At 45.7% G+C, this 20,363-nt stretch overlaps 12 non-coding genes across 12 annotated transcripts; 11 read left to right on the top strand and 1 right to left on the bottom strand.

Moving 5' to 3' along the window:
- The first annotated feature begins 744 nt into the window (after positions 1–744).
- trnat-agu (transfer RNA threonine (anticodon AGU)) lies at positions 745–818 on the top strand. Its single transcript has one exon. It is a non-coding gene; the product is annotated as a tRNA-Thr (tRNA).
- A 395-nt stretch (positions 819–1,213) lies between these two features.
- On the top strand, positions 1,214–1,287 carry trnat-ugu (transfer RNA threonine (anticodon UGU)). The gene has a single exon. It is a non-coding gene; the product is annotated as a tRNA-Thr (tRNA).
- A 164-nt stretch (positions 1,288–1,451) lies between these two features.
- Positions 1,452–1,525, bottom strand: trnan-guu (transfer RNA asparagine (anticodon GUU)). The gene has a single exon. It is a non-coding gene; the product is annotated as a tRNA-Asn (tRNA).
- Positions 1,526–5,160: 3,635 nt separating this feature from the next.
- trnay-gua (transfer RNA tyrosine (anticodon GUA)) lies at positions 5,161–5,249 on the top strand. Its single transcript is given in 2 exon segments — positions 5,161–5,197; positions 5,214–5,249. It is a non-coding gene; the product is annotated as a tRNA-Tyr (tRNA).
- Positions 5,250–5,484: 235 nt separating this feature from the next.
- trnak-uuu (transfer RNA lysine (anticodon UUU)) lies at positions 5,485–5,557 on the top strand. Its single transcript has one exon. It is a non-coding gene; the product is annotated as a tRNA-Lys (tRNA).
- A 2,078-nt stretch (positions 5,558–7,635) lies between these two features.
- Positions 7,636–7,724, top strand: trnay-gua (transfer RNA tyrosine (anticodon GUA)). Its single transcript is given in 2 exon segments — positions 7,636–7,672; positions 7,689–7,724. It is a non-coding gene; the product is annotated as a tRNA-Tyr (tRNA).
- Positions 7,725–7,959: 235 nt separating this feature from the next.
- On the top strand, positions 7,960–8,032 carry trnak-uuu (transfer RNA lysine (anticodon UUU)). The gene has a single exon. It is a non-coding gene; the product is annotated as a tRNA-Lys (tRNA).
- A 2,078-nt stretch (positions 8,033–10,110) lies between these two features.
- Positions 10,111–10,199, top strand: trnay-gua (transfer RNA tyrosine (anticodon GUA)). The gene is given in 2 exon segments: positions 10,111–10,147; positions 10,164–10,199. It is a non-coding gene; the product is annotated as a tRNA-Tyr (tRNA).
- Positions 10,200–10,434: 235 nt separating this feature from the next.
- Positions 10,435–10,507, top strand: trnak-uuu (transfer RNA lysine (anticodon UUU)). Its single transcript has one exon. It is a non-coding gene; the product is annotated as a tRNA-Lys (tRNA).
- A 2,078-nt stretch (positions 10,508–12,585) lies between these two features.
- On the top strand, positions 12,586–12,674 carry trnay-gua (transfer RNA tyrosine (anticodon GUA)). Its single transcript is given in 2 exon segments — positions 12,586–12,622; positions 12,639–12,674. It is a non-coding gene; the product is annotated as a tRNA-Tyr (tRNA).
- Positions 12,675–12,909: 235 nt separating this feature from the next.
- trnak-uuu (transfer RNA lysine (anticodon UUU)) lies at positions 12,910–12,982 on the top strand. The gene has a single exon. It is a non-coding gene; the product is annotated as a tRNA-Lys (tRNA).
- A 2,078-nt stretch (positions 12,983–15,060) lies between these two features.
- trnay-gua (transfer RNA tyrosine (anticodon GUA)) lies at positions 15,061–15,149 on the top strand. The gene is given in 2 exon segments: positions 15,061–15,097; positions 15,114–15,149. It is a non-coding gene; the product is annotated as a tRNA-Tyr (tRNA).
- The last annotated feature ends 5,214 nt before the right edge of the window (positions 15,150–20,363 follow it).

Here is a 20,363-nt window from a genome sequence, read left to right as displayed (position 1 = left end):
GCTACTATGCTACTGACCATTGGGGGAGCGATAGCAAGCAAGAGAGTTAGATATCAAGAGTCATAGATAGATAGATAGATAGATGTATGGACGGCAAGGCAAGCATCTGATTGACAGTGGTCCGTGATCTGCTGTTATGCTACTATGCTACTGACCATTGGGGGAGCGATAGCAAGCAAGAGAGTTAGATATCGAGAGTCATTGATAGATAGATAGATAGATGGATGGATGGATGGACGGCAAGGCAAGCATCTGATTGACAGTGGTCCGTGATCTGCTGTTATGCTACTATGCTACTGACCATTGGGGGAGCGATAGCAAGCAAGAGAGTTAGATATCGAGAGTCATTGATAGATAGATAGATAGATGGATGGATGGATGGACGGCAAGGCAAGCATCTGATTGACAGTGGTCCGTGATCTGCTGTTATGCTACTATGCTACTGACCATTGGGGGAGCGATAGCAAGCAAGAGAGTTAGATATCGAGAGTCATAGATAGATAGATAGATAGATGGATGGATGGACGGCTAGGCAAGCATCTGATTGACAGTGGTCCGTGATCTGCTGTTATGCTACAATGCTATTGACCATAGGGGGAGCGATAGCAAGCAAGAGAGTTAGATATCGAGAGTCATAGATAGATAGATAGATGGATGGATGGATGGACGGCAAGGCAAGCACCTGATTGACAGCGGTCCGTGATCTGCTGTTATGCTACTATCAGCAGCAGCAGCTGCAGATTTGGCGCCGAGGCTTAGTTGGTTAAAGCGCCTGTCTAGTAAACAGGAGGTCCTGGGTTCAAATCCCAGTGTTGCCTTAGGCGGGCTTTCTGTGCTCCTTGCGAAGCTTGTGCTTCCACTTTGTCGACCATCAGTTTTAGCAAGATAGGCTTATCGTAAAGCCATCAGAGGACGTAATGAACCGGAAAGCCAACTGGACAGACGCCGGTTTGTAAAGAAGAACCAGAACCCAAAGGACACGCGCTACGCGCACCTAACGGCCAACATCCAATTCCCATTGCCGCCCCTGGACAGTCGCAACAGGGAGCTTGTTGCTCCCGTCAACCTTACGTTTTCACCTCTGTGTGCTTCCTTTGTTGCAGCCTGCATCCAGATTTTGTTTTGTTTTGTTTTGTTTTGTTTTGTTTTGTTTTGTTTTGTTTTGTTTTGTTCCTTACACCTGAGTGTAGGCACTGGGGAATGGGAGAGTCCTGGCACCGTGGCTTAGTTGGTCAAAGCGCCTGTCTTGTAAACAGGAAACCCTGGGTTCGACTTCCAGCAGTGCCATGGTTTATGTTGGCCTAGGCAATGGAAAGGAAGTTTCTAAACGCTCAATACATTTTTGCAAGATTGCCGTCCGCAGCAAGCAGCTTAAGGTTATTGTAGACGCAGTCTGGCAAGCTGACCGCCAGAAGTAGAAACAATAACAAGGGGCGGGGGGAAAAGTGGGCCATCCCTGGGTGGTTTCGAACCACCATCCTTTCAGTTAACAGCCGAACGCGCTGACCGATTGCGCCACAGAGACAGACAGAGGTGTTGTGGTTGCTGCAGTCGTGCAGTTCCTTCACAGTTGCCAAAAATCATTTCCAGCACACGATTTTCTTTGTCGTTGAATGCAACATACGTGACCATTGGGGGAGCGATAGCAAGCAAGAGAGTTAGATATCAAGAGTCATAGATAGATAGATAGATAGATAGATGGATGGATGGCAAGGCAAGCATCTGATTGACAGTGGTCCGTGATCTGCTGTTATGCTACTATGCTACTGACCATTGGGGGAGCGATAGCAAGCAAGAGAGTTAGATATCAAGAGTCATAAATAGATAGATAGATAGATGGATGGACGGCAAGGCAAGCATCTGATTGACAGTGGTCCGTGATCTGCTGTTATGCTACTATGCTACTGACCATTGGGGGAGCGATAGCAAGCAAGAGAGTTAGATATCGAGAGACATAGATACATAGATAGATAGATGGATGGACGGCAAGGCAAGCATCTGATTGACAGTGGTCCATGATCTGCTGTTATGCTACAATGCTACTGACCATTGGGGAAGCGATAGCAAGCAAGAGAGTTAGATATCGAGAGTCATAGATAGATAGATAGATGGATGGATGGACGGCAAGGCAAGCATCTGATTGACAGTGGTTCTTGATCTGCTGTTATGCTACTATGCTACTGACCATTGGGGGAGCGATAGCAAGCAAGAGAGTTAGATATCGAGAGTCATAGATAGATAGATAGATAGATGGATGGATGGACGGCAAGGCAAGCATCTGATTGACAGTGGTCCGTGATCTGCTGTTATGCTACTATGCTACTGACCATTGGGGGAGCGATAGCAAGCAAGAGAGTTAGATATCAAGAGTCATAGATAGATAGATGGATGGATGGATGGACGGCAAGGCAAGCATCTGATTGACAGTGGTCCGTGATCTGCTGTTATGCTACTGACCATTGGGGGAGCGATAGCAAGCAAGAGAGTTAGATATCGAGAGTCATAGATAGATAGATAGATAGATAGATGGATGGATGGACGGCAAGGCAAGCATCTGATTGACAGTGGTCCGTGATCAGCTGTTATGCTACAATGCTACTGACCATTGGGGGAGCGATAGCAAGCAAGAGAGTTAGATATCGAGAGTCATAGATAGATGAATGGATGGATGGATGGCAAGGCAAGCATCTGATTGACAGTGGTCCGTGATCTGCTGTTATGCTACTATGCTACTGACCATTGGGGGAGCGATAGCAAGCAAGAGAGTTAGATATCAAGAGTCATAGATAGATAGATAGATAGATGGATGGACGGCAAGGCAAGCACCTGATTGACAGTGGTCCGTGATCCTAACCCTAACCCTAACCCTAACCTCTAACCCCTAACCCTAACCCTAACCCTAAAATATAATTAGCCCACAATTTAACTAGGCACTCAAACCAACCTCTAAACCCAATCCCTAAACCTAACCATTATTCAAATGTAACCCTCAATCCTATCCCCATAAATCAATTTCACAACTTAGCCTTAAATTTATTCCCCATAACTTATTTCCCCCCCAAAACAAAACCCAGACTCCCTTAAAAACCTAGGTAATAGACTTCCAGACTCTATAATTAAATTTTAATCCCAATTCCATACATTCCCCTTACTTTTAAGACGTATTCTTGTACATACAAACTTCACATCATTCAATTACACCACATCTCATCCCACTGAATTACCTTAACAAAACAGACTATAGAACGAATACTTTCGGATGCATCTTTTAAGGACACAACAATAGCCTCAACACCTGTGAGTGCCAGTGCACTTGAGGATGTCAGAGGAACCAAAGGTTTGATTCACCTGACAACCTCAATAACCTATTTTTTTAAACCTAACCCTAACCCTAACCCTAACCCTAATGACCTGTGGCCCCATGCCATGCAGAAGTCCACAGCTATGCGTGTCAGCATGCCCTGCTCCTCATCCCCAATGTGCCACTTGTAAGAACTGTGTAAAAAGCGACAGAGAACGTGATCAGCAAAGAAACACAATTCTCCTGAGAACGACAATCATCGTGCCGATCGTAATCTCAGTGCATACCTGGATGCCAAACAAGCCAAGCCAGTGGTTCCCAAGCATTGTAATGCCACCGCACACTTTGCTGAGACCAAAAACCTTTGCGGTGCACCAACATGAAAAAAAATAAGGATTTACTAGGTATTGTCTCACCTGAATGGCAAAGGGTGCTAAAACTATTATCACACATTGCACATTGCATGTTAAAGTTTGTCAGTAAGGGAGTAATTAAAAGGGCAAATGTGTGAAATGCAAGGAGTGACCTTTAGTGGTTAGGTAAAAAAGTAGACAGACAAACTAAATAATTACTTGATACAAATCATTTATTTAGTGCAGACAGATCAAGACCAGACACAATAAACTATTCGCAGTAAATATAAATTCACAGCGAAATAGGTTCAGTTCACAATATCCTATAACAAGCTCTATTCAACGAAGTGGTTAAACGTTACAAAGGGCATTACAATTGTTGAAAAACAATAGCACACGGATCAAACATGAGTTCACAATATCCTATAACAAGCTCTATTCAATGAAGTGGTTAAACGTTACAAAGGGCATTACAATTGTTGAAAAACAATAGCACACGGATCAAACATGCTATCCCCGCCGTTTTATTCGATTTGATTAGACGTTTCGCGACCGAAATGTTTTGTGTTCGGACTGAATGCACACCTGAGCCGAGCACGATCACAATACATATGAACAGTTAATCTAAGCAGTGTCATATTGTAATCGTTTCAGTTTGTTATCAACCCTTTCGGATCCAAAACCAGGAGTCAGACACCCTTTTCGGTGGACACGCTGTTGACTTCTCACAAGCACCATCCGCCTTCACAAAGGCAGCGCTAGCAGTGGAAAGAACGAAGAACTGCAGGAGAAACGCCGGGGCTATTTAGAGCCCGATTATTCATCAAAGAGGGGGGAAAGCAAAGCCAAATGAGACTTAGAGGAACAGGAGACATCCAACAACAGTACACAACGGTACAGTACACAATCAATACATAACAATGAACAGGCCCTTAATTCACTCTTTACAGTCCTTTCTCTTATCTCCCAGCAGCCCCTACGGAGATGGCCGCATATTAATCGAGAGGGGCGGTGCAGCCTCTCCATCTCCGTTACAGTATCAAAAAAATAAGCCTACCAAAAGGGCAAGAACAAACACATTGAATAATATTGATAAAATAGATTTCGTTCACCAGTCCAACTTAGAGAAAGGACAAGCAGAGTGCAAGATATAAAGGAATTCACCATCTGTCCCTTTCATCAATTGCCTTTCAGTACCACTGAAAGCACTGCAACTCAGTGTAGGTGTGCGTTCAGTCCGGCAAACACAACATTTCAGTTATGAAACGCTTTCTACAGGTGATGAATAAATGTAACATTTTCACAAATTTGAATAAGTTTGATTTGACACAAGATTTATGAAGTTGACCTAACGAAATGACATAATATTTTTGAGGGGATAAAAATCTCAAGACACAATTGGGTAGTCCTCAAGGCACACGGGTTGAAAACCACTGAGCCAAGCCACGGTGCTTCTTGAATTTGCACGGCCACTGAGACTGCCAGGGGAAGGTGGTGAAAGGCTTCCCTTCGATAGCTCAGTTGGTAGAGCGGAGGACTGTAGGTTTCAGGCAGCGGGCATCCTTAGGTCGCTGGTTCAATTCCGGCTCGAAGGAAGCAGTGCTTATGGTTTGACGTCGGTTTTGGACGAGCTCCCAAATGTCAAGCCGTTGGAATTGCATGAGGACAAGGAGAAAACCCCGGAAATTCGGATTTGTAGTCGAGAACTCGCATTGCCCAAACATCTCATATGCATGTGACCCTTTTCACCGTGAGCCCAGTTTTCTAAACCGACCAGAAATCGGTATGGAACAATCATGAAGCCAACACATTGTGAAGCGCATCTCTGAAGCCCGGGTAGCTCAGCCGGTAGAGCATCAGACTTTTAATCTGAGGGTCCAGGGTTCCAGTCCCTGTTCAGGCACTGTTTTGAGACCATGTTGACCGAGGGCCATGGCGTTGAAAAGCCTGGACGGCCTTCCTGGTGACAATGAGATATGCAGTTGCGGCTAGGAAAGGTGTCCTGTCCTCTTTGCTTCTTTCGGCAAATATCCAGCCTGGGCAAGTGTTGTCTTCCAGAGGCAAGTCAAGCCAGGAACTGTGAGAGATGTTTTTGCTGTTGACGACGTGTCACTTTAGAACAGGACAACATGCATCTCTACTTGACTTGGCACAATCTGTGAGGGTTGGGCCAACACAACCTACACAATGTGTCCACACATTTGCTGGCGTCTTGAAATACTTGGAATGACCTGTGGCCCCGTGCCATGCAGAAGTCCACAGCTATGCGTGTCAGCATGCCCTGCTCCTCATCCCCAATGTGCCACTTGTAAGAACTGTGTAAAAAGCGACAGAGAACGTGATCAGCAAAGAAACACAATTCTCCTGAGAACGACAATCATCGTGCCGATCGTAATCTCAGTGCATACCTGGATGCCCAACAAGCCAAGCCAGTGGTTCCCAAGCGTTGTAATGCCACCGCACACTTTGCTGAGACCAAAAACCTTCGCGGCGCACCAACATGAAAAAAAATAAGGATTTACTAGGTATTGTCTCACCTGAATGGCAACAGGGTGCTAAAACTATTATCACACATTGCACATTGCATGTTAAAGTATGTCAGTAAGGGAGTAATTAAAAGGGCAAATGTGTGAAGTGCAAGGAGTGACCTTTAGTGGTTAGGTAAAAAAGTAGACAGACAAACTAAATAATTACTTGATACAAATCATTTATTTAGTGCAGACAGACCAAGACCAGACACAATAAACTATTCGCAGTAAATATAAATTCACAGCGAAATAGGTTCAGTTCACAATATCCTATAACAAGCTCTATTCAACGAAGTGGTTAAACGTTACAAAGGGCATTACAATTGTTGAAAAACAATAGCACACGGATCAAACATGAGTTCACAATATCCTATAACAAGCTCTATTCAATGAAGTGGTTAAACGTTACAAAGGGCATTACAATTGTTGAAAAACAATAGCACACGGATCAAACATGCTATCCCCGCCGTTTTATTCGATTTGATTAGACGTTTCGCGACCGAAATGTTTTGTGTTCGGACTGAATGCACACCTGAGCCGAGCACGATCACAATACATATGAACAGTTAATCTAAGCAGTGTCATATTGTAATCGTTTCAGTTTGTTATCAACCCTTTCGGATCCAAAACCAGGAGTCAGACACCCTTTTCGGTGGACACGCTGTTGACTTCTCACAAGCACCATCCGCCTTCACAAAGGCAGCGCTAGCAGTGGAAAGAACGAAGAACTGCAGGAGAAACGCCGGGGCTATTTAGAGCCCGATTATTCATCAAAGAGGGGGGAAAGCAAAGCCAAATGAGACTTAGAGGAACAGGAGACATCCAACAACAGTACACAACGGTACAGTACACAATCAATACATAACAATGAACAGGCCCTTAATTCACTCTTTACAGTCCTTTCTCTTATCTCCCAGCAGCCCCTACGGAGATGGCCGCATATTAATCGAGAGGGGCGGTGCAGCCTCTCCATCTCCGTTACAGTATCAAAAAAATAAGCCTACCAAAAGGGCAAGAACAAACACATTGAATAATATTGATAAAATAGATTTCGTTCACCAGTCCAACTTAGAGAAAGGACAAGCAGAGTGCAAGATATAAAGGAATTCACCATCTGTCCCTTTCATCAATTGCCTTTCAGTACCACTGAAAGCACTGCAACTCAGTGTAGGTGTGCGTTCAGTCCGGCAAACACAACATTTCAGTTATGAAACGCTTTCTACAGGTGATGAATAAATGTAACATTTTCACAAATTTGAATAAGTTTGATTTGACACAAGATTTATGAAATTGACCTAACGAAATGACATAATATTTTTGAGGGGATAAAAATCTCAAGACACAATTGGGTAGTCCTCAAGGCACACGGGTTGAAAACCACTGAGCCAAGCCACGGTGCTTCTTGAATTTGCACGGCCACTGAGACTGCCAGGGGAAGGTGGTGAAAAGCTTCCCTTCGATAGCTCAGTTGGTAGAGCGGAGGACTGTAGGTTTCAGGCAGCGGGCATCCTTAGGTCGCTGGTTCAATTCCGGCTCGAAGGAAGCAGTGCTTATGGTTTGACGTCGGTTTTGGACGAGCTCCCAAATGTCAAGCCGTTGGAATTGCATGAGGACAAGGAGAAAACCCCGGAAATTCGGATTTGTAGTCGAGAACTCGCATTGCCCAAACATCTCATATGCATGTGACCCTTTTCACCGTGAGCCCAGTTTTCTAAACCGACCAGAAATCGGTATGGAACAATCATGAAGCCAACACATTGTGAAGCGCATCTCTGAAGCCCGGGTAGCTCAGCCGGTAGAGCATCAGACTTTTAATCTGACGGTCCAGGGTTCCAGTCCCTGTTCAGGCACTGTTTTGAGACCATGTTGACCGAGGGCCATGGCGTTGAAAAGCCTGGACGGCCTTCCTGGTGACAATGAGATAAGCAGTTGCGGCTAGGAAAGGTGTCCTGTCCTCTTTGCTTCTTTCGGCAAATATCCAGCCTGGGCAAGTGTTGTCTTCCAGAGGCAAGTCAAGCCAGGAACTGTGAGAGATGTTTTTGCTGTTGACGACGTGTCACTTTAGAACAGGACAACATGCATCTCTACTTGACTTGGCACAATCTGTGAGGGTTGGGCCAACACAACCTACACAATGTGTCCACACATTTGCTGGCGTCTTGAAATACTTGGAATGACCTGTGGCCCCGTGCCATGCAGAAGTCCACAGCTATGCGTGTCAGCATGCCCTGCTCCTCATCCCCAATGTGCCACTTGTAAGAACTGTGTAAAAAGCGACAGAGAACGTGATCAGCAAAGAAACACAATTCTCCTGAGAACGACAATCATCGTGCCGATCGTAATCTCAGTGCATACCTGGATGCCCAACAAGCCAAGCCAGTGGTTCCCAAGCGTTGTAATGCCACCGCACACTTTGCTGAGACCAAAAACCTTCGCGGCGCACCAACATGAAAAAAAATAAGGATTTACTAGGTATTGTCTCACCTGAATGGCAACAGGGTGCTAAAACTATTATCACACATTGCACATTGCATGTTAAAGTATGTCAGTAAGGGAGTAATTAAAAGGGCAAATGTGTGAAGTGCAAGGAGTGACCTTTAGTGGTTAGGTAAAAAAGTAGACAGACAAACTAAATAATTACTTGATACAAATCATTTATTTAGTGCAGACAGACCAAGACCAGACACAATAAACTATTCGCAGTAAATATAAATTCACAGCGAAATAGGTTCAGTTCACAATATCCTATAACAAGCTCTATTCAACGAAGTGGTTAAACGTTACAAAGGGCATTACAATTGTTGAAAAACAATAGCACACGGATCAAACATGAGTTCACAATATCCTATAACAAGCTCTATTCAACGAAGTGGTTAAACGTTACAAAGGGCATTACAATTGTTGAAAAACAATAGCACACGGAACAAACATGCTATCCCCGCCGTTTTATTCGATTTGATTAGACGTTTCGCGACCAAAATGTTTTGTGTTCGGACTGAACGCACACCTGAGCCGAGCACGATCACAATACATATCCACAGTTAATCTAAGCAGTATCATATTGTAATCGTTTCGGTTTGTTATCAACCCTTCCGGATCCAAAACCAGGAGTCAGACACCCTTTTCGGTGGACACGCTGTTGACTTCTCACAAGCACCATCCGCCTTCACAAAGGCAGCGCTAGCAGGGGAAAGAACGAAGAACTGCAGGAGAAACGTCGGGGCTATTTAGAGCCCGATTATTCATCAAAGAGGGGGGAAACCAAAGCCAAATGAGACTTAGAGGAACAGGAGACATCCAACAACAGTACACAACGGTACAGTACACAATCAATACATAACAATGAACAGGCCCTTAATTCACTCTTTACAGTCCTTTCTCTTATCTCCCAGCAGCCCCTACGGAGATGGCCGCATATTAATCGAGAGGGGCGGTGCTGCTTCTCCATCTCCGTTACAGTATCAAAAAAATAAGCCTACCAAAAGGGCAAGAACAAACACATTGAATAATATTGATAAAATAGATTTCGTTCACCAGTCCAACTTAGAAAAAGGACAAGCAGTGTGCAAGATAAAAAGGAATTCACCATCTGTCCCTTTCATCAATTGCCTTTCAGTACCACTGAAAGCACTGCAACTCAGTGTAGGTGTGCGTTCAGTCCGGCAAACACAACATTTCAGTTATGAAACGCTTTCTACAGGTGATGAATAAATGTAACATTTTCACAAATTTGAATAAGTTTGATTTGATACAAGATTCATGAAGTTGACCTAACGAAATGACATAATATTTTTGAGGGGATAAAAATCTCAAGACACAATTGGGTAGTCCTCAAGGCACACGGGTTGCAAACCACTGAGCCAAGCCACGGTGCTTCTTGAATTTGCACGGCCACTGAGACTGCCAGGGAGAGGTGGTGAAAGGCTTCCCTTCGATAGCTCAGTTGGTAGAGCGGAGGACTGTAGGTTTCAGGCAGCGGGCATCCTTAGGTCGCTGGTTCAATTCCGGCTCGAAGGAAGCCGTGCTTATGGTTTGACGTCGGTTTTGGGCGAGCTCCCAAATGTCAAGCCGTTGAAATTGCATGAGGACAAGGAGAAAACCCCGGAAATTCGGATTTGTAGTCGAGAACTCGCATTGCCCAAACATCTCATATGCATGTGACCCTTTTCACCGTGAGCCCAGTTTTCTAAACCGACCAGAAATCGGTATGGAACAATCATGAAGCCAACACATTGTGAAGCGCATCTCTGAAGCCCGGGTAGCTCAGCCGGTAGAGCATCAGACTTTTAATCTGACGGTCCAGGGTTCCAGTCCCTGTTCAGGCACTGTTTTGAGACCATGTTGACCGAGGGCCATGGCGTTGAAAAGCCTGGACGGCCTTCCTGGTGACAATGAGATAAGCAGTTGCGGCTAGGAAAGGTGTCCTGTCCTCTTTGCTTCTTTCGGCAAATATCCAGCCTGGGCAAGTGTTGTCTTCCAGAGGCAAGTCAAGCCAGGAACTGTGAGAGATGTTTTTGCTGTTGACGACGTGTCACTTTAGAACAGGACAACATGCATCTCTACTTGACTTGGCACAATCTGTGAGGGTTGGGCCAACACAACCTACACAATGTGTCCACACATTTGCTGGCGTCTTGAAATACTTGGAATGACCTGTGGCCCCGTGCCATGCAGAAGTCCACAGCTATGCGTGTCAGCATGCCCTGCTCCTCATCCCCAATGTGCCACTTGTAAGAACTGTGTAAAAAGCGACAGAGAACGTGATCAGCAAAGAAACACAATTCTCCTGAGAACGACAATCATCGTGCCGATCGTAATCTCAGTGCATACCTGGATGCCCAACAAGCCAAGCCAGTGGTTCCCAAGCGTTGTAATGCCACCGCACACTTTGCTGAGACCAAAAACCTTCGCGGCGCACCAACATGAAAAAAAATAAGGATTTACTAGGTATTGTCTCACCTGAATGGCAACAGGGTGCTAAAACTATTATCACACATTGCACATTGCATGTTAAAGTATGTCAGTAAGGGAGTAATTAAAAGGGCAAATGTGTGAAGTGCAAGGAGTGACCTTTAGTGGTTAGGTAAAAAAGTAGACAGACAAACTAAATAATTACTTGATACAAATCATTTATTTAGTGCAGACAGACCAAGACCAGACACAATAAACTATTCGCAGTAAATATAAATTCACAGCGAAATAGGTTCAGTTCACAATATCCTATAACAAGCTCTATTCAACGAAGTGGTTAAACGTTACAAAGGGCATTACAATTGTTGAAAAACAATAGCACACGGATCAAACATGAGTTCACAATATCCTATAACAAGCTCTATTCAACGAAGTGGTTAAACGTTACAAAGGGCATTACAATTGTTGAAAAACAATAGCACACGGAACAAACATGCTATCCCCGCCGTTTTATTCGATTTGATTAGACGTTTCGCGACCAAAATGTTTTGTGTTCGGACTGAACGCACACCTGAGCCGAGCACGATCACAATACATATCCACAGTTAATCTAAGCAGTATCATATTGTAATCGTTTCGGTTTGTTATCAACCCTTCCGGATCCAAAACCAGGAGTCAGACACCCTTTTCGGTGGACACGCTGTTGACTTCTCACAAGCACCATCCGCCTTCACAAAGGCAGCGCTAGCAGGGGAAAGAACGAAGAACTGCAGGAGAAACGTCGGGGCTATTTAGAGCCCGATTATTCATCAAAGAGGGGGGAAACCAAAGCCAAATGAGACTTAGAGGAACAGGAGACATCCAACAACAGTACACAACGGTACAGTACACAATCAATACATAACAATGAACAGGCCCTTAATTCACTCTTTACAGTCCTTTCTCTTATCTCCCAGCAGCCCCTACGGAGATGGCCGCATATTAATCGAGAGGGGCGGTGCTGCTTCTCCATCTCCGTTACAGTATCAAAAAAATAAGCCTACCAAAAGGGCAAGAACAAACACATTGAATAATATTGATAAAATAGATTTCGTTCACCAGTCCAACTTAGAAAAAGGACAAGCAGTGTGCAAGATAAAAAGGAATTCACCATCTGTCCCTTTCATCAATTGCCTTTCAGTACCACTGAAAGCACTGCAACTCAGTGTAGGTGTGCGTTCAGTCCGGCAAACACAACATTTCAGTTATGAAACGCTTTCTACAGGTGATGAATAAATGTAACATTTTCACAAATTTGAATAAGTTTGATTTGATACAAGATTCATGAAGTTGACCTAACGAAATGACATAATATTTTTGAGGGGATAAAAATCTCAAGACACAATTGGGTAGTCCTCAAGGCACACGGGTTGCAAACCACTGAGCCAAGCCACGGTGCTTCTTGAATTTGCACGGCCACTGAGACTGCCAGGGAGAGGTGGTGAAAGGCTTCCCTTCGATAGCTCAGTTGGTAGAGCGGAGGACTGTAGGTTTCAGGCAGCGGGCATCCTTAGGTCGCTGGTTCAATTCCGGCTCGAAGGAAGCCGTGCTTATGGTTTGACGTCGGTTTTGGGCGAGCTCCCAAATGTCAAGCCGTTGAAATTGCATGAGGACAAGGAGAAAACCCCGGAAATTCGGATTTGTAGTCGAGAACTCGCATTGCCCAAACATCTCATATGCATGTGACCCTTTTCACCGTGAGCCCAGTTTTCTAAACCGACCAGAAATCGGTATGGAACAATCATGAAGCCAACACATTGTGAAGCGCATCTCTGAAGCCCGGGTAGCTCAGCCGGTAGAGCATCAGACTTTTAATCTGAGGGTCCAGGGTTCCAGTCCCTGTTCAGGCACTGTTTTGAGACCATGTTGACCGAGGGCCATGGCGTTGAAAAGCCTGGACGGCCTTCCTGGTGACAATGAGATAAGCAGTTGCGGCTAGGAAAGGTGTCCTGTCCTCTTTGCTTCTTTCGGCAAATATCCAGCCTGGGCAAGTGTTGTCTTCCAGAGGCAAGTCAAGCCAGGAACTGTGAGAGATGTTTTTGCTGTTGACGACGTGTCACTTTAGAACAGGACAACATGCATCTCTACTTGACTTGGCACAATCTGTGAGGGTTGGGCCAACACAACCTACACAATGTGTCCACACATTTGCTGGCGTCTTGAAATACTTGGAATGACCTGTGGCCCCGTGCCATGCAGAAGTCCACAGCTATGCGTGTCAGCATGCCCTGCTCCTCATCCCCAATGTGCCACTTGTAAGAACTGTGTAAAAAGCGACAGAGAACGTGATCAGCAAAGAAACACAATTCTCCTGAGAACGACAATCATCGTGCCGATCGTAATCTCAGTGCATACCTGGATGCCCAACAAGCCAAGCCAGTGGTTCCCAAGCGTTGTAATGCCACCGCACACTTTGCTGAGACCAAAAACCTTCGCGGCGCACCAACATGAAAAAAAATAAGGATTTACTAGGTATTGTCTCACCTGAATGGCAACAGGGTGCTAAAACTATTATCACACATTGCACATTGCATGTTAAAGTATGTCAGTAAGGGAGTAATTAAAAGGGCAAATGTGTGAAGTGCAAGGAGTGACCTTTAGTGGTTAGGTAAAAAAGTAGACAGACAAACTAAATAATTACTTGATACAAATCATTTATTTAGTGCAGACAGACCAAGACCAGACACAATAAACTATTCGCAGTAAATATAAATTCACAGCGAAATAGGTTCAGTTCACAATATCCTATAACAAGCTCTATTCAACGAAGTGGTTAAACGTTACAAAGGGCATTACAATTGTTGAAAAACAATAGCACACGGATCAAACATGAGTTCACAATATCCTATAACAAGCTCTATTCAACGAAGTGGTTAAACGTTACAAAGGGCATTACAATTGTTGAAAAACAATAGCACACGGAACAAACATGCTATCCCCGCCGTTTTATTCGATTTGATTAGACGTTTCGCGACCAAAATGTTTTGTGTTCGGACTGAACGCACACCTGAGCCGAGCACGATCACAATACATATCCACAGTTAATCTAAGCAGTATCATATTGTAATCGTTTCGGTTTGTTATCAACCCTTCCGGATCCAAAACCAGGAGTCAGACACCCTTTTCGGTGGACACGCTGTTGACTTCTCACAAGCACCATCCGCCTTCACAAAGGCAGCGCTAGCAGGGGAAAGAACGAAGAACTGCAGGAGAAACGTCGGGGCTATTTAGAGCCCGATTATTCATCAAAGAGGGGGGAAACCAAAGCCAAATGAGACTTAGAGGAACAGGAGACATCCAACAACAGTACACAACGGTACAGTACACAATCAATACATAACAATGAACAGGCCCTTAATTCACTCTTTACAGTCCTTTCTCTTATCTCCCAGCAGCCCCTACGGAGATGGCCGCATATTAATCGAGAGGGGCGGTGCTGCTTCTCCATCTCCGTTACAGTATCAAAAAAATAAGCCTACCAAAAGGGCAAGAACAAACACATTGAATAATATTGATAAAATAGATTTCGTTCACCAGTCCAACTTAGAAAAAGGACAAGCAGTGTGCAAGATAAAAAGGAATTCACCATCTGTCCCTTTCATCAATTGCCTTTCAGTACCACTGAAAGCACTGCAACTCAGTGTAGGTGTGCGTTCAGTCCGGCAAACACAACATTTCAGTTATGAAACGCTTTCTACAGGTGATGAATAAATGTAACATTTTCACAAATTTGAATAAGTTTGATTTGATACAAGATTCATGAAGTTGACCTAACGAAATGACATAATATTTTTGAGGGGATAAAAATCTCAAGACACAATTGGGTAGTCCTCAAGGCACACGGGTTGCAAACCACTGAGCCAAGCCACGGTGCTTCTTGAATTTGCACGGCCACTGAGACTGCCAGGGAGAGGTGGTGAAAGGCTTCCCTTCGATAGCTCAGTTGGTAGAGCGGAGGACTGTAGGTTTCAGGCAGCGGGCATCCTTAGGTCGCTGGTTCAATTCCGGCTCGAAGGAAGCCGTGCTTATGGTTTGACGTCGGTTTTGGGCGAGCTCCCAAATGTCAAGCCGTTGAAATTGCATGAGGACAAGGAGAAAACCCCGGAAATTCGGATTTGTAGTCGAGAACTCGCATTGCCCAAACATCTCATATGCATGTGACCCTTTTCACCCTGAGCCCAGGGTGTCTGCTAAGAAAGAAGTAGTGAGAAATGACAATCGGTCGTCTGCACGCCCCCCCCCCCAAAAAAAAAAAAAAAAAGGAAAAAACGGCAGGAAAATTCGCCCGCATCGAAAGGGGTCGATAGATCCGCTGCGACGCAGGAGTGCGAGAGGACTCAACGCCACCGAGCACGGGCGCGAGAGGGAGAGCTGCCGCAGTGCGACAAACCGCCCGCGACGCAAGCACCAGATGTCCGCGATGCCAAGGGGAACCGGCGCGCTGCGGAGAACCTGACCAAAATATGGAACGCTTCAAGAATTTGCGTGTCATCCTTGCGCCCAGATAGGCTGAATGTGCTCTGTATCGACATACTAAAATGTAACCAATGGGAACGACTGCTTTTTCTAAAATTCCACTGAAATTGGCAGCCTCAGCCTGCATTTATTGCTTACAATTGCCGCTGGAACAACCCCCGATTTCCCACGCCACTCAATGTGTTTTCTTTCAGCTGGTTGGCTACATGACCCGGAGAGGCGGGCTTTGCGGGTGGACTTCTAATAGTAAATACGTGTTTTGTCAGACGTTGCCTAGGGAGTGAAAAGAATCTTTGAGACATACAGACAGACATACAGACAGACATCAATATCTCTCTCTCTGTCTCTATCTATATATATATTCTATCAATCTAGCTTTATCTTTATCTATCGATCTATTTTTCTATCTATGCCTCCCTCCCTCCTTCTTTCCTTCCTTCCTTCCTTCCTTCCTATTATTTTATTTTTTTGCTATCGATCCACGTAAGTAAGCATTTTCTTAATTGATCAATCGGTCTGTCGATAATGTGTTAATACGATCTGTTTTTATGACCTGCTGTGTTTGCGGTGTTATTTCATGCTTTTTATACATTTGATAATAACCCTGGTGTTTTGTGTAAGGTATGTGTCTTCTATACTGTTGAGAGAGAAGTGTTTTGAACCGTAAAAAAGTCAAAGAAACGTATAGTGTTTCACTGCGTCACATAATGATAAGAATAAGAATAAGAATAGTATTAATAATAATGATGATGATTATTATTATTATTATTATTATTATTATTATTATTATTATTATTATTATTATTATTATTCCATCCATCCATCCATCCATCCATTCATTTTCGAAACTGCTTATCCTGGTGAGGGTCGTGGGGAAGCCGGAGACGATATTATTATTATTATTATTATTATTATTATTAGTCATTGTGTCACATCATCATCATAATAGTATTAATAATGGTATTAAAATACTATTTAGTAGTAGTAGTAGTAGTAGTAGTATGTGCTGCATTGAAACATAAAACAGAAAAAATCGTGTAGCGTTTCACTGCGTCACATCATCATCATCATAATAATAGTAATAATAATGAGGATGATGATAATAGTACTAGTACGAATCATAATACGAATAATTGTAGCAGTGATACAAGGTATATGATGAATTATAACATATCTTGTATTATTTGTTGTCATTTAATTGAAAGTATTGTTATTTTTTAATATTATTATTATTATTATTATTATTATTATTATTATTATTACTATTCAAAATAATAATAAAACATACTAATTGTAATGATCTCCTTGGATGTATGTTTCAGGGAATTAAGAGCACCCTGGCCTGCAGTTGTATAGTCAGTGTAGTTGTAGTTAGACAGAGAACCTGGGTTTATTACAGGTATGTGAGATGGATAAGGAGGCAGACTCCCCAGCCCGGAACGCAGATGGCCAAATTCCTGGCATACATCCTGCGGCGGGACAGGGAGTCACAGGCCCAGAAGCCAGCAGCACAGCCTGCCTCCTCCCAGCCCACACCCTCGGTGCCTGCACCCTGCCAGCCTCCCAGGACGAGTGCCTCGCAGTCGACTCCCACCTTCTCCTCGTCTGCCACCAAGTCCAGAGCTCCAGTGGCAAAAGGTTCATTTTGTGGAAGTGTGTGATTTGAGCAATTAGAATTAAATGTAGTTTATTAAGGCAGCAATTAGGTAAACAGTTATACCAGGGCTATCACACAATTTAAAGTTCACACTTAAAACAGACCGACGGCAAACACACGATAATCGCACACATTTTGTGATTTCAAAAACAAAATACACCAGTTACCATGACCCCTGTACCAAATGCCCACCGTTACAGCGCACGTTTACTCCTCCTTCCAACGGTGTCCAGGAAGGAGCGCCCGTCACTGGCCTTCAGCAACGATGCACTCACTGACGCTGAGCTGCTGGCAGCTGTGGAGGACATGGCCCCCCCGCGTAAGTCTTCACGCAGCTGTTACAAATATCAGCCTATTTCAATACATGTCTAAATGTCATTCATTTCAGGTTCAAGATGGAGTTCTTGCCATTTGGCACAAACTAACTTGTATTGTTGTATTTTGTTAGCTTAAGATGGACGGATCTCCCAGTGTAAGGTAAGTGAGATGGACCCGGGGTCCACACGGTGCTTTGGCTACATATCGCTTTACAGTCACCTCGTCTGCCCTGCCTCGACACCCCCAAGTATCTGTGACCCCTGGCTTTATGCGCTGAGCTGCATGTTTGCTATGCGTTGCATCCTTACCGTGTGTGCTGTGCATGTGGAGTGGCACGCTGTGATATAGTGTAGTGGCATGGCGTGATGTAGTGGCATGGTGTGATATGATGTAGTGGCACAGTAACATGGTTGATTGAATGATAAGGCTTCATAGACCTAGTCACCTTGGAATTAACATAGATTTGGATAATTTCACCATTAGTTACATCTCTGTTGTTGCGAGATTTTGAATCGCCCGTTTTATCTCTAGTGTCTTCAGTGCAGGAGCCGGGGGCAGCGGCCATGGCTAGCTCAGCTCAGCAGCCGACACCGCTCGGTTCAGCGGAGCAGCCTGGTGGGGGTAAGAGTGGTGTGTGTGTGTGTGTGTGTGAGTGTGTCTTTGTGTGTTTGTTAAATCTGGGTGCAGTATCCGTAGTGTCCTGGCAACTCCTGTCACTGTCTGTCTGTCTGTCTGTCTGTCCCTGTGTTTCTGCAGGTCCTGCTTCCTGAGGGCTGGAAGCAGACGCTGCCCGCTGAGCAGCTGCAGTGGGTCTCCAAGGCCCTGTTCACTAGGAGCAGGTTTGGGAAGCTGGAGCTGACCTCGGACCTGCGTCTGTGGTTGTTCCCTCCCTAGCCCTGCCCGGTGTATCGGCAGCCCCCGGCCTCTCCCAGCCTGCACTTCGCTCGGCCGCTGTTCCTGTGGATGCCCTACCGCATTTGGGCTGTGAAGCTCACCTGCATCCAGCCCCAGTGTGAGGGACACAGGCTCAAAGAAGTATGCAGGCTGGTCCGGAGACGTGCTGCAGCAGCTGGATGTGGCTCATCGGAGCCAGTTCCCGGCCATCCTCACCTACCCGTATGGAGACAATTCACCACACAGCATCTGTGCTTTCCCTCCCCCCCTCCCTCTCTGCTGAAATGTTTCCTGAACTCTAACTGCTGTACTGCTGTGTCTTGGGCAGGCTGTCCTGCGACTACACGGTGCTGAGTCTCATGAGGGAGCACACCCTGGGGAACAGCGCCACCCGGCTGTGCAAACAGCTGCAGGAGCAGCACAGCGAGGCGTGGCAGCGTAAAAACCCTGCGGTACCTCGCAGACTGCGAGCCCTTTGTGACCTCTGCACCTGTAGTCCCGAGCTTCCGGCCACCGCCACCCATGCCACCGGTGCCTGGACCCAAGTGGCTGCTGGCAGTGTATGACCTCGACGTGCTGGAGCAGCTGGCCGAGGTAAAGGCCCAGGTCACGTCTGTGTTCGGGTCCATTTTAAAACTGGACTCGACAAAGAAGGTGAGTATCGTCAGTCAGATTTTTTGTGCTGCTGTCTCAGCGGCCACTTGGTGCATCGTGGTGCCGCTCAGCTGAACGCATTACAATTAAAGACCTAATAACTTAATGTGTCTCATACATTTTTCAGTTGACCAGGAAGCTCGCAGGAGCAGCCACTGGCACGGCAGCGTGGGCCACCAACGTCGGCAATGAGTTCGGGCAGGTCCTGAACTCGGTGCTAACATGCGGAGAGGGTGAGGGGCTGCAGCCCATGGCTGCTGGGCTGGTGGAGTGGTACCGCTTGGCCGGAGAGGCTCCCCCTCAGATCCTGTATGTGGACTGGGACTGCTGCTCTGTGGCTGGACGGTCGAAGGTGGCCGGGGGGCACAGGATACGGAGCGGCTCATCCAGGAGCTGCTGGACATTTTTGACAGCAGGAGGGGGCTGGACACCATGGGCGTGCCGCTGCTGGACCACAAGCAGATCCAGGCCATCTGGAAGACACAGCGGCCCCACCTCGCCTGCATTCAGGACCCCGAGGGGGTGCAGCTGTATACCCAGACAGGGCAGCTGCGGAAGGGGGGTGTGCTGCTGCCAGTATACCGCTGCGCCCGTGGATCGATCTCCTTGGAGTCTTTCCACCTCCACCTGGCCCTTTTCATCCCAGGTTAGTGCCAGCTGCACCGCAAATAAAGACGCCAGATTCTGTTATGCTTTTTGAACCCAGTGGATCAGTAGACTAGTTTTTTTTTCTGTAATTGTTACAGTACGTGTATATTTATATACTATGGCTTTGTGAAGAGTATATTTTGAACTGTATTGAAGTGTGTGTTTCTGTTTCCTCCTGCTCTGCTCAGGCACCAGTGCCAGCGATGTGCACTTCCTGGCATTTCTGCTGGAGGGCCTGGTGAGGTGGAATGCGGACCGTACAGTGGCGGCCGTGGAGGATGCTGGCAAGCTTCTGTGCTCCTACAGTGGCTCCTTGCAGAACGCCCTGGGCACCCTGAGCCAGAAGGTGCTGGCCAGGGACCTGTCGGAGGGGTTCGTGAAGTCAGGCGTGTACACGCGTCAGTGAGCGTGTCAGTGTGGGGGGTTGATTTGTAAGGTGCTCTTTAGCAGTGTTATGAAAATAATAAAAGCGGTGAACCCATGCTTCTGTTATGATTGTGTTGAAGGGGAGCTCATTGGGATCAAGTACCTGTACTCACAGACAGGGAAAGAGCTCCAACGTGTGCACAGCGACCCCAACGTCC

The sequence above is a fragment of the Amia ocellicauda genome, chromosome 2 (assembly GCF_036373705.1).
Source record: "Amia ocellicauda isolate fAmiCal2 chromosome 2, fAmiCal2.hap1, whole genome shotgun sequence".
NCBI classification, from domain to species: Eukaryota; Metazoa; Chordata; class Actinopteri; order Amiiformes; family Amiidae; genus Amia; species Amia ocellicauda.
The sequence above is the reverse complement of the archived record's forward strand: the minus strand, read 5'-3'. Positions and strand labels throughout refer to the sequence as shown.